The following is a 13,769-nucleotide window of genomic DNA, read 5'->3' as shown; positions in this document are numbered from 1 at the left end:
CGAGTTGAGGGTGTGTTGTTTTTAAATCAAAGACTTAATAAGATGAATATAGTTCCTCAGGCATGTTGTTAAAAGTCAAACAGATTGTAAAAGCTTAATTTTTGCATTTTGTTCACAGTGCTAGACCTGTAAAAGAGACTCGTGTGTAGATCTGAAGACAGTTTTGATGATGAATGCTGGGAAAATAAGCAGGAGTTGAGTTCTTTATGTAGAAGTAATCAATTTAGCTTTGAAATCTTTTAAATGCACCTGGGAGCCACACAGATTATCATCTCATACATAACCAGCAAACCATGTGAATTTCTAAGTGAGAAAATGAAGTAGTAAAGGATGATTAATGGTAGAAACTGCATTTTCGTGGCCATATTTAACAATAATGTAACACCTCCTTAAGCAAAGGAATGTTTTCAGACTGATTCTTAATGCCTGATGAGCTTCAGCGAATATAAATTCTTTAAATCTCCATTTGCATCTAACTGATGAATACTAAAAAGTTGTAGTTATCTCAGGTAATTTGTCTCAGGAGGAAAAACAGCAGATCAAAATTAAAAACGTCACCTTTGACGAGCAGAACTCTGCAGAACCGTCACTGTGGAAGAGACGGGGTTAAAGACAGGTGGGACGGTCGGAGGGACAGTTTGGGCAGCGGTGAAGTGACTTGCAGCGTGTCGGCTGTACATCTGTCTAACGGCTGGAACCGCGACTCTGTATAAACGGCTGCAGGTGCCTGACAGCTGATTTAGAGGCTGGGCCGTAGTAAATGAGGCGCGGCACTAATGGTCCTCCCCGCCACAGCTTTAATGGACATACCCGCAGAGCACCGGGCACGAGCCTGCCAACATGCTGGGGGTGGGGTGTGGGAGGGAGTGAGGAGGCGTAGTGACGGTGGGGGTGGAGGAGGAAGAAATAAAACGGGAGAAGGCGCTCGAGGGGAGGAAGGAGGACAGGAGAGGAAGATGAACACATAACGCAAAGTCCTTTGGCAAAGAGGAGAATACTGTTAGTTTCACTGGACTCAGCACTGATCGAGTTACCTCATGCTCATTCGCTGCTCCTCCTCCTCCTCCTCCTCCTCCTCCCCCCTCCCTGATCACTAGTGACCTCTAAGAAAACACTTCCAGCACCCAGGAGGATTTTCTTTTGACAGAAACCATTAATCCTCACTAGAATTTAATTCAAGCCAATTCTCTGAGTCTTACCTTCAGCAGTAGGTGGCTTTCCCAAATGCTTTTAATTAATGATCACTAATTAAGATTTGATTACTCCTGATTGCATGAGGTGGTCCAGACAAACACTGAAGCTTTTTTTAGCAGCTTAGTTTGAAAAGTGCGACTCAAAGATGTTACACACACATAAAAATCTACAAAAATGAAATGACAAAAGCTCATTCTGACCTTTGGAAATACCAGTTAGAAAAACCTCTTGTGCTCAGAATGATTTGTCAAACTGCATCTTTCATGTTTTGTGGTTATTTTTATAGTGCTAAAATATGATATTTTTTTTGTCTTTGGTCCCGTTTTCTACTAAAGGTCCTCTTTTTACAGCTGTTTTGCAGTCAGAGTGCAGGAATCCTCCACATCACGTTGTGACAGGTCTGTGCTGCAGGCCAGCTGGCTACAGCTCCATTTCCATCCTTGTTAACATGTGTGTACAAGTTGCTAATAATGCCCGCTGTTTGTTTGTCCGTCGCTTTGTTTTATAGCCCGAAGCAGAAAATTCAAAGGATTCTGTGGACGTTCTGCTTCCGCTTTAATTCCTCTGAGGCCTGGTGGACTGTTTGGGTGGCTTGTGCTAATTACAATTCACATGCTGTCGCCCTGTCTGTCTGCCTGAGTTGCACCCAGCAGTGTGTGTGTGTGTGTGTGTGTGTGTGTGTGTGTGTGTGTGTGTGTGTGTGTGTGTGTGCGCGCCATCGCGCCCTCAGAGGACCCTGAACCACCTCCGATGCTCCATCAGTCATGTTCATTTTGCACGCTAAGCCACTGACTTTCCTGTTGGGGTTGTGAATTTATGAGATGTGTGACATGGATCACCATCACCACCCTCTTCCTCCAATGAAACCACTTTCAATGAAATCCCCTCAATGTAATTTATTCAACAATGTCACGCTCAAAGATATAAAAATTAACATGAAAGGATAACAGCGTCCCCACATCCCGTCCCACTGTCCCTCCCCGCTCGTCTGAAAACGAGGTCATGACAGCGGTGACCTTCACGTCACTTCCATCAGACAGACTGCAAAAATGTTTACGTTGGATTCGCTTGTAAGCTATTAGCATGAAATGAGGTGTGTATGTGCATGGAGTCCGTATGATGAAACAAGACATTGGCGTGGTTCTGAGTCTTCCCTCTCGTGCCACCACGAGGTTGTAATTTGGTGATCTCTGACCTCGAGTCATCTGACCTCTAGCGCCATCATCAGGTCAAAATTTCACTTTGGTTTAGTACAGAAATGACATTAGCATCATCCTCAGGTGTGCTCTGTGTTTAACGCTGATTAGCACCATCAGCACACCGACTTCAGCGTGTAGCTCAAAGCATCGCGTGTCGGAGCGCAGCCTCACAGAGGGACTCTTATAGAAAGCAGGATTAATTATTAGAAACAATACAGAGACGAGACAAAACCCAGCCTCCGATGAAAGTCAGACATCCATCCACAGCCCCACCTTTCCCATTCAGCTCACTGAAAAACACACACACACACACACACACACACACACACTTCACAGCAGGACTGAGAGCGAGCACTGGATTTAAATCACAGGTTGGTCCAACATGAACAGAATTTATAGACTTTTCTAGTAGAAACTCCATTTATTAGCCTTGCACGGAGGGTTTCCACAAGCAGATGTTGTAACGTCTACGCACAGAGTTACAGACAGAGCTAAGAAAAGCTGAGAAGGGTTCACTTCACTTTGCTTTGCTTTGTCGAGTCGGTGGAATGTCTCGGCAGAGCTAACGAGGCTCAGTTCAGCGTCAGCAGCACTGCATGGACGGACGTTATACATAACGTGGACAGGCAGCAGCGATACATCAAACAATGAATCATAATTAAAAGAATTCTACGGAGGCAACAGTTTTTTACTCGATAAAGGAAAACACTCATTTTCTATTTCTAACAGCCACAGACTAATGTAATTACTGAGCTCTTCCACATTTACTCTTCTGTTTACATTTCCCTTCCAGAGTGAAATCATTAAAGGAACACGAACAAGGACTTATTTAAACGAGCAACATTTTTGAATTTGGATTAACGAGGGCAGAGAATCTAAAGCTGTCGTATTACTTAAATGGCCATTTTACCATTAAAGCCTCTGAAAAAGTTTGCTGCGTATTTCCCATGTGGTGTCAGAGTGCTTGCTCATGTGTGAACACATGAGTGTGTGTGATGTTCCTCTTTGTCAGTGTGGTCATAGTGTGCAGACGACTTTAGCATCCATAAATTATGCATCCGGCCAACCTGACTAATTAATGTTCTGCAATGTGCTCTTCTCTCGGAGCTGCTGCATGTTAGAGAACAGAGTCTGCTGAAGAGCTTTACCTATAAAAGCTTTTTTTGACCAAAAAAAAAAAAAGTAAATAAACGGTGATGATAGATGCTGGCAGCTCAGCAGGCAAGCAGATGGAAATGGGAAAAAATGAGAATCATTTCTGTAGAAGGGTACTCAGAGCACATCATTGGCCTTGTTATATTCAGTTACAAAGGAGATCTGTCTCATGCATTCTGCTCTCCACCACTGCTGCTCTGCACAGGCTGAATATATTTATTCATTAACCCTTTGCTCAGATCTATTTTCATCTCCTCGTGCAGCCAGACTGACAGGGACGAGTGTTGGGGTGACTGTACGAACAGTAAACTGTCATTAAGAGCAACACTAAGAACTAAAGCCGCAGAAGACTTAAACTCCTCACACCAACACATTTCTCACCAGGCTGCTGTCATATTCCCCTCTGCAGGATAAATAAGGATTATCTTATCTCGTCTTATCTTCACATGCAACCCCGTCTCCTGGAAATTACATTTATATAGTCCAAATATGTGGTGACAGACGTAATCGATGGCTGAATTATGTTCAGAGGCGTAAGTGTGCATCCAGACTCTCCTGTTAGGTTAAAGCAACACAGTGACTTTGGTTAAGGTTAAGGAAAGATTGTGGTTTCACTGAAACGTTGATAAACACGTTCTGCTTGTAGTTCAATTCACTGAACATCCTTAAGTTATTTAAGGGTATGTGCGACAGCTTTAAGCCTCCGAATCATTCAAAATAAACAGAAACACTGTTTTAGTGTCGAAATGTAAAAACGCATTAAACCCCAAATAGCTCTAAACCAATGCAAAATTAAAATAATTCAACTAATTATGGAAATTCACACTAAACAAACAGACCAGGTGTACTTTTTCACTTCTGAATTGTGTACTCTTAATCATAAGTAAAGCACCCACAATACGCTTTTTAAGTATTTTACACACTTGAGATATCATCTACCTAAACATGACTCAATGATAAAAATGTGCACGAAAGACCCTTTAAACCACAACAGAACTGAAATTACTCTTTTATAAAACAATGTGCATTAAAAGCACTTCAGCGTCACCAAATCCAATATTCAACCATAACAATACACAGACAATATTTCTGGGCCGACACTTAAATTAATAAATAAATAAAATTCTTTCAAAAATACTATCAATCAACCTCTGTTTCAGGCCTGATAGCTGATGGCACGCGCTTATCCGCGGCCAAATGTGGCCGTGAAGCGGGTTACTCACCCTCCGATGTCCGTTTGACCTCTCGGCTAACGTCTCCGCGGAGCGGCTCCTCGTGTGATTAACAGACGTCCTGGCTCCCGTGAAGAAAATGGCTCCTCACCGCGGTTCCCAGCAAGAAAAAAACAACCTCTCATTCCTCATCGCCAGAGGTGCAACTGAGCCTCACCTGGTCACCCTGTTCGCCACCTGGTTTCCTCATGTCTGGTATCGCCCCTGGAGTGCTGGCTAACGGCTAGCACTACAGTTCAAAGTCCAAAAGCGCTAACGGCTGCTGGTTATCTTCCAGGCTAATGGCGTCCAGGGCTGCCTCGTGCTAGCTCGATGTTAGCTGTTGGCTTTTAGCCGTTGGTAACGCTCACACTAACTCTCACAAGCTTAATAAACTTCACTCAACTCACAAAAGCAGTGACGGTGTGTCAAATAACTTAACTGTAACTCTTATTAAAGTTCAGAGACCAAATACTGACGAGCTGAATATCAGAGCGTTGTCCTCCGCCTCACTCGAAAGACAGCTAGGCCGCGACAGCCGAACTGCAGTCTGCTCTCCATTACGCTTGCTCTTGCTCTGACGCTATATCCCGCCCCCAACCAATCAGAAACCAAGGAACTTGATGTTGCTCTTGACTGACTAATTAGAAGTAGAGCCAAACAAACAAACTTAAAACTAGCATGTTAGGTTTTAACGCCTCTCACCACCGTAAACGTTAAAGAAACGCATCGTGATACATTCATGTCTGTAGTAAATCACCTAACTATTACGGAAATAGTCATTTAACCACATTTTATCCATTATATGGCTATAAAGATGACGAGAGGAAAAGGCCTAGGGTTTTCTAAACAAAATAACTTAGGGGGGATTCAAATTCAACATTTTAGGCCTTCCAGATACATTAACATTTCCTCATCCTGTGAATAGAGAGTGTAAATGTGTTTCTCCTGCATGAGGTGAAAGTGATATTTGAGTCAATGTTGGAAGTCACCAGAAAAAAGGAAATGGCTTCTATAAAGACAGATGTTGGATGGATGGCAGAAACATTGGAAGCTCTCCGCTGTGTTCTTGGCCTCTGATAACAGTCTTTAACTTAGTCATTTCTTGACCTTTTTCAAGCCTATCCTTTCCATCATTGACAACATTGTCATTTTGGAGATGGATAGTGAGTTGTAGACAGTGGATTTGCACCCATTACACAGTGTGATGCTAATTCATACTCAGAGCATCACAGCTTTAATCAATACTGTTTGGCCTGGGTGGGCTCCAGACATCCTCATATCTGAGTTGTTTTTTCTTTTGTTTTTTAAGACGGATTTCTGCAAAACAATGTGATGCAAAATGTGAATCTTTATTTAAAAAGATTTCCTTCAAGACGACTCATCTCAGGAAAACACAAGGCCAGCACAGCAGGGAGTGGGAAGGGATGGTAATCCCCCACCCCCAGTGTCCTGACCTCAACCCCCTCCAACATCGACTGCGTGGGAGGAACTGGAACGCCGACCGTGAGCTGGGCCTTATTGCACAACCTCTCTTATGGTCTTGTGGCTAAATGGGAGCAAATCCCAGCAGCCAGGTTCCACAAGCCTCTGGAGTGAGGCTGTGAATACTGTTTGTAATGTGGGTGTCAGGTGTCCACATTCTGGCCATTTGTGTTTCGTGCATTGACTGTGAAATTCAAGCAGAACATTCTTTCAGAAATATCAGATTTTTGTGCGTTTTTGCCCAGAGCTCCAGCTGAAATGGAATGAGCACACCCTGCTTGCAGAAACAACTAGGAAATTGGAAAAATAAGACGAACCAAGGCAACAGCATGGACAAATAATTCTGTTATGGCCTTTCCAGCACCTTATTCAGTTGTCTCTTTTATGCTGTCCTTCAGTAGGTATCTGCATTGTCAGAACATTTCAATTTTCGGTCTTTTGTCACCACCATGTCCTTGATAACATGCAACTGTCTCCTCCAGTGTAAGCGGCTGTGTTCAGGCTTGACAGCAATCATTATGTGTTTGCAGGAGAAAAAAAAGAGAGAAGAAGGAGTGAGAAGTGTGAGTGAAGTCAATTCCAAAACAAGCTGATATTCATGATGGAATTGAATTGAAGGGAAGTGAAGAAGACACAGGAATGTCCTGAAATGATCGTAATAGGGACTCAGGATGCCGAGAGCACTTAGAGCAGTTTATCCTGGCCAAACAGATCGTTAGTTCACCCAGAGGGATGCCAAAAACTCCGAGCAGGGATGGACCATATTTATCGATGCCAGTTGGGGCTTCCCATTAAAGCGTGTAGCCGGGGGACTTGGAACAGTCCACAGTCGTCCTCAATGCAAAGATGAAAACTTTAACGTGTTCCAGTTCTAACACTGTTGTGTGTCATCTGTACGTCGAAAGTGAAAGAACAGCCTCGACGCAGCGTTGAGTCTGACTGTGTTTGGTTGCTCACATTCAGTGAGTCTGATCAGCGCTTCTTTAAGTTGTGTTTACATTGTTGAATCTTTCCATCGTTTGGTCTGACGGCTGCTATTTTTACCACTGCAAAGCATGCTGTGTACGTGCAGCGGATATGTGCTTCACATCTGTGACGGTGACACGAAGAGTACATCCACGGACTCTCTGCTTCAGAGGAAATCAGACACACCAGCCTGAGTTTACTTGATGATGCGACAGATATGATATATATTGATGTGGCAGAGGGCGAGGACGGAGAGGAATTGATCCAGAGGCAGGCAGTGGTTTGAGTTATTGAATTTTGAGTTAACTTACAGTTTGTCATGCAAATGTGCCCGATCTAAACTGAGCACATAAACACACTCAGAGATGAAGATATACAAACTCTTGACACCTGCGTCTTGCTTTATGTGGAGAACAACATTTCATTTATTTGTCTTGCTGTCACATTGGAGCAGTGTGCTGCACTGTCTGCTCTGCAGTCACGCAGCTTATTGTTAAATTAGCAGTTCAACTTTGCATTTTTTACCTTACTACCTGTTTGACTGACAGTTTTATTGATCACTGCGATCCCACTGAGTTGGAATGATGACGGTTCGATGGAAAAAAGTAGTTAGAGCAGAGTATTTTAGTCACTATTACTGTAAAAACATTAGTAAAAGCTTGAAAATGCTTCACTCTGTGAACTTGGTATAATTACATTCCCACACTTGCTACGTCAAGAGCTAACTGAATAAATATTACAGTGAGTTCGCTGTTATTTAAATTTATTTTGAATATCTACCCTGTGGAAAAATAAGATTAACTAGACAGTAAAAATACTTAATTAAACTACCAGTGATATTTCAAAGTCGATGATGTCCACAGCTTTACTGTCTCTCTGTTTGCCCAACAGAATAAAACCTGGAGAGAAACGATGTCCTGAGTCCAAACGGATCCTTTTATGATGCACGAAGTGGAGCCAGAGCACGCAGCTCTTTCTGCCTCCACTTTTTGTAGTGGAATTAATGAAATTATTTCACTTTGTGAATGTAGCAATAAGATTTGTATTGACAGGACGTCTCAGTCCAGAGCAGCAGTTCTTGGCCTGCTGCTCAAAGATCAATATCTGGCTGCAGGATAATCACCAAACTACAGCCTGCAGCCAAAAAGAGCATCTGAGAGCTTCCCCCACTGCAACCCGCCGTCTGTGGACTGAGCGTATCCCATGTGTGAACGCACCTCTGATTGTACATATAACACCTGTGAGGGTCTAAATGACACACTGGTACACGACAGACTTCCCTCTGTGCCTGACACGACTGGAATCTGCATTTTCGTTAAAAAAGATGTTTTTTTCATCTCCTCGTCCTCTGCTGAGGTGTGTCATATGGAGGAGTTTTGGGTGGATGGATGGACACACAGCATTTGATTTAACATCAGAGACTGTGGAGATCATCTCCTTCCCTCTTGCAATCAATGTTTAATTACATTTATTTAAGATGTCTAAATTCAACAACAGTCTAATTATAGGGGTTTGGTGAGAAACTGCTCCCAGCTAAAAATTTCCAATTTAGTCATTTAGTTATGCAGACTTGCTGAAATGGCCGTATTACAAAAAAGAAGACGTCCCTTAAAACAATACAAGTCAGAAGTATAAACTGCAGTCTGAATGATTTTAGAGTATACAACCCAGTCAGCAGAATAAAATGTTGGCACTCTGCATTTCTGCAAATCACAGATGTTAAACTTGTACGTTTCATGTATATCATATCAGCGTGTCAACACCTGGATTCGAAGTGATGTGTTTAGGATCACTGGGACACGTGTACGAGCTGAAGTCCTCATCAGGAGGAGGATGTGGTGGCGGTTGGGTGACAGCTGGGAGAGAAGACTGCCAAACAACAGACTTTTGTTCAAACCATGTTTCTTGCAACAAATGTGGGTATTTTCAGCCAAAACATGGTTTCTCCAAACTCTACCAAATGATTTTTGTGCCTAAACCTCAGCAGACCTTAACCACAACACGAAATGTAGAACTGAGATTTAAAGAAGCATAAAATCTGAACATAAAGAGACGAGAACGGTTTGAAAGAAGTCATCGGTCAAACTGGAGCGACCTTCACTGAGCAGAGGAGGTGATCTACAACACCACTTATCAGCCCCTGACAGTTCAGTCCTGAGACCCCCAGCAGCTCAACAGCCCTTCACACCGTGAGTCACGTGACCCTAATGACTCACATGATGGCCAGGTGGGTCAACGAGCCTGCAAGAGGATAAATGCCTGGAACTCCCCACCAGTCAGTTAGAAGAGAAGCAGCCTCTTGGATGAGAAGAGAAACGTCGTCTTCTTCTTCTTCTTCAAGTCCAGCTCTCACACATTTGGGAGCACGATGACCTGGATGACACAAAGGAACAGGTGCAGCTACAGTGCCAACACTTATTCTGGTGATTGGGGTGGACTCTTAGGAAGCGCAGGGTCAAATTAAAGTGAAGATAACAGCACAGGTTAAATTGAAAAGTTTACTTTTACTACACACTCCACACTACACACTCAAGCATTAAATGCATTTCCTTCCTCCCTCATGAAGATTTGGATTGCATTGTTTAAATCCACGTTTGCTAGCTCGTCTACGTGTTCCTTCCCTTTGCTGGCAGGTCGCTTGCTTCTCAACATATTTCCACACAAGGTTTCGATTCGTGGAACAGTGTGAAACGTTTCGTGTGTGCACATGTGAGCAACATCCAAACATCCACACAAAACAGGGCCCTGCTGGTATGAAACACTGGTCAATGGAGCTACAACTGCCCCCAAACTGCACAGGGTTGGTTAAATTGACATAAAAAAAACTATTAGATCTGATAAAAGACCTGAAAGACTCATCATCAACAACAATCAGGCATCTTAAGTTTGACAGGCAGCATTTAGCACACGAGCGCTCACCTTTGTGCAGGTTTTCTACTTCTCTGTGTGATCCCGTTTGTCTTTTCTAAACAACCACTGAGACACCAGATACATAAGTAACACCTCTCCAAATACAGCTGTTACAGAATAACTCAGGGAAAGCCGCTGAACGGCCCGTCCGGCCCTTCAAACTCGTCTCCCCCAAACATTTCATTAGATGAACGATTCCCTCGCACCGCTTCAGAGGAGCAGTTTGTAGCACCTGGCCAAGGTGAGAGCAGGCTCTGGATTTATAGTGGGATGCGCATAACCTCAAGGTGAACTAGCTGGTAATGACACTATTTCTGCGCTCGCAGTCCCTCTCCCTCATCTTCACACCGCCTATAAAACCGAAATGTGTCCAGAATCAAGGCTCCTGCCAGCTCCCTCCACTATTTCCTGGCAACGCTCTCCATTCGAATAGGGCTCGTTCTTTTTCAGCCATATCCTCCATTCATGTTGAAGGGCTGTGATGTTGTTGAATCATTCCGCGAGTCTTTCAGACGTCGCTTACAGATGCCTTTAAATCTCAGAGGAGAAGCGAGCCTGGAGCGTTTGGGACGTAATGAGCTTGAGTTATTGATAAGACAGAATCACATAAAACGGACAGATGACTGGTCATCAAAAGTGCGCTGAAAGATAAAGAGCAGCATAAAATAGATTTTGTGGATTATAGGACACAAGCTTTAAAGTTGTTTGTAAAGTTGTGTGTGTGCGTGCATGGCAGCGTGTGGCTGTGTGTGTTAGTGCATATTTATGTTCATTTTGTGTGACCATATATCGAGAGAGTGGTGATATACTGAAGAGCATGTTGTATAACCGTCATAAGGCGCTGAGTATCAGACAGTCATGCAGGAGCACACAATGAGAAACATCTTAAACTCTCTGACGTCTTTTCCTCAAACAAAAATGTCCTCAGGACAGCCTCAGCGTTAACGTCTGCTCGCTCTATACATGCACGTGGTGCATACTGGTCTGAGAAGGCACTAAAAGCTTTTATAGGACTTCACCACCAAAACTCTGTGTTTTGAGTATGAAATAATCACCTCCTGTGGGCTTGAAAAGTGGCTTTTGAGAGCCTGCGTCTTTGTGGAGTAGTCACTTCACAGCAGTTACATTCGAGACAGTTACGACCTGCAGTCACAGCGAAACTTCCCCTGAAACTCCTCAGCCCCTCCAGCAGCACAGCATAGTCCTCCGTGTGTGGACACATGTTTGCGTTCCAGAGGCTTTTCAGGAGAGCAAACCAAAACACTGCAAGTGTGGTTTGCTGTTTATTTGCTTGTTTATGCCCTGAAATCTGCATACCTTTTTCATGCAGTTCACAGTCACTCTTAATGGTCAAACTCAGATGAAATGTTACCGGTGCCGATCCTGCTCTGCAGTCTGGCTGTTCCTTGATCCAACATTGTACCCACATTAGTACTATGTGGATCTCTGTGCACTGGGAAAGGGCAAAAGAAGCAACGCAGAGCTCATGCAGAGCTTTGGCTGGAGACGCCTGCTCAGTGCAGCCTTAAGAAGCGAGACTGACACGACTTTAATTGAAGGACAAGCATTTCCAACTCATTATTCCCTCCACGATTGATAATTAGTGCAATCAAGACAGTGTTCCTTATGAATTCTGCTTGACTTGACTGTAAACTCAGCTCCTCCTGCCAGTCGGTGGTCTTTGCTCTTTGACTACATCTGTGATCCTCACGCAGCACAGGAAGCAGCCGGCATCGAGCTGTAAACACCGAACATTCGATATGATCAGAGCGGCTTTAATGTGTCCGCAGGTCCATCACTGTGCTGAGATTATTCTTGGACGCACTTCACATTACCAGAAAATCTGTGCAGGTCATCAGTCCAGACCAAGATCAAGATCAAGGGACTTCCTCTCAAATATGCTGTTAATTGGACCGCTGAGCCTCTGGAGCGCAACACCTTGATTCGTGTATTCCTGCAGGCGTGCTGCATAGTTCAGTGGACATGCGCTGTCTGACACGGGTGTGCTGGGTGGCATGCAACCAAAACAGCATTATGAGAGGCCGCTAAGAAGTTGAGACTTAATGTGTTTGTGGAATGGAGACTAACTAATCAGCTTTAGAAGAGCACTTATTGGAGCATTGGAAACTAATCAAATTGAAGAATGGGGCTATTCAAGTCCAGGAACAAAGCGTTCAGTCTCCCAGAGAGGACAAAAGAAGACATATTAAAGAATTAGAGTTACTGCAATAGCAGACAGCCACACCCCTGATTTCTGTTGTTTTATTTACAGCAGAGCCCACAAAACGTTGTCACCGTGGTGCCATTGGCTTTATGAAACTTTTAATACATAGACGTGCCTTTAAATTCATCACAGCCCCGATTAGTTCAATTTACAACCTGGACACAGTCACAGTAATTCAGCAGGGTGAATAATTCATGACTGAGCCGACCTGACAACAGGACAGAACCACTTCTACTGCGAAGGACTTGAGATTAATGGAAACTGCAGTGCACAGCACTGCGTTTCTCTCACATGCTTTTCAAAGTGAGCTGTGCTGCTGTAACATTGGGAAGGTTAAGAAAAGACAGTTCGCACCGTTCTGTGACTGAAGAGCACGTTCTCCTTCTGCGACATCAAACTCAGATCAGCACAGATCTGCATCAGCTTCCATCTTTCTTTGCCTCAAAGGGAGAGCTGAAGTAAGAAATCACATTTCCTCATGGTCCCATATTAATTAAGAAAATCCCTTTGGAGTCTTACTGTTGAGCAGGTGTGGATCCTCGACCTTCAACACTTCAGTGTTTCATTGCTCAGTATCACATTCAGTGTCTCAGTGGCCAATAGATAGCTATTATTATCTTACACTTGCTTGCTAAGCTAAGCTAAGCTAAGCTAAGCTAACCAGCTCCTCATAGAAGCTTCATGTTTACCTCACAGAAAGAGTCGAAAATATTCAACTTGAGCTAAAAATGTGGAGGGCCTCTGCAGAGTGATGGAGGCCCGGGCGGAGAGGAGGAACAGAGCTGCTGTTCCCTGACAGACTGCTGCTGTGTCGGGGAGCTCGGGACGAGAGAGCCGGGGGCAGATCCGGAGCTCCTGGAGGAGTAAACACCCGGAGTCACAGCGGATTCTGCTCTGATCTGGAGGCCTTTACCAGCGACAGGGGAGCTCAGAGTTCATCGTTTCAACTTCTGGGACTCAAAAGTGGGTTTATCTCCGCTCTCGCCTCTCATCCCGTGTGCAGCAGCGAGGCACCGAGGCGCTGACCTTCACTGTGGTGTGTTTGTAATTAGTCTCTGTGTCCATGTTGACTGGTGAGGAGATGTACGTACACAGAGGAGCGACTGGAAGGAAACTGGCGTCTCTGGTGACGCTGAGGTCAGTCAGAGGCTGAACTGAACGCACCTCAGACACGGTGGATGCCTGCAGACGCCTGCTAGCTCGCAGCTACACACAGGTACTGTGGCTGTTTGCACATGGGTTGATCCTGCAGTCAAACCTCAGCAAGTAACAGGAGAGGGAACTTCACATTTGGTCTGAACCCACTGCTGAAGGGTCGCATGCTGCTTTGATGTCGCTTGCTTTTGTGTGTATTGCAACAGCCGCTGGCTCTCACATCAAGTGTTAAATAATGATAACGAGCTCAAAGCCAAACCTTCTTGCTGC

This window comes from Chaetodon trifascialis, chromosome 13 (genome assembly GCF_039877785.1).
Source record: "Chaetodon trifascialis isolate fChaTrf1 chromosome 13, fChaTrf1.hap1, whole genome shotgun sequence".
Taxonomy (NCBI): Eukaryota; Metazoa; Chordata; class Actinopteri; order Chaetodontiformes; family Chaetodontidae; genus Chaetodon; species Chaetodon trifascialis.
This window is presented reverse-complemented; position numbering follows the sequence as displayed.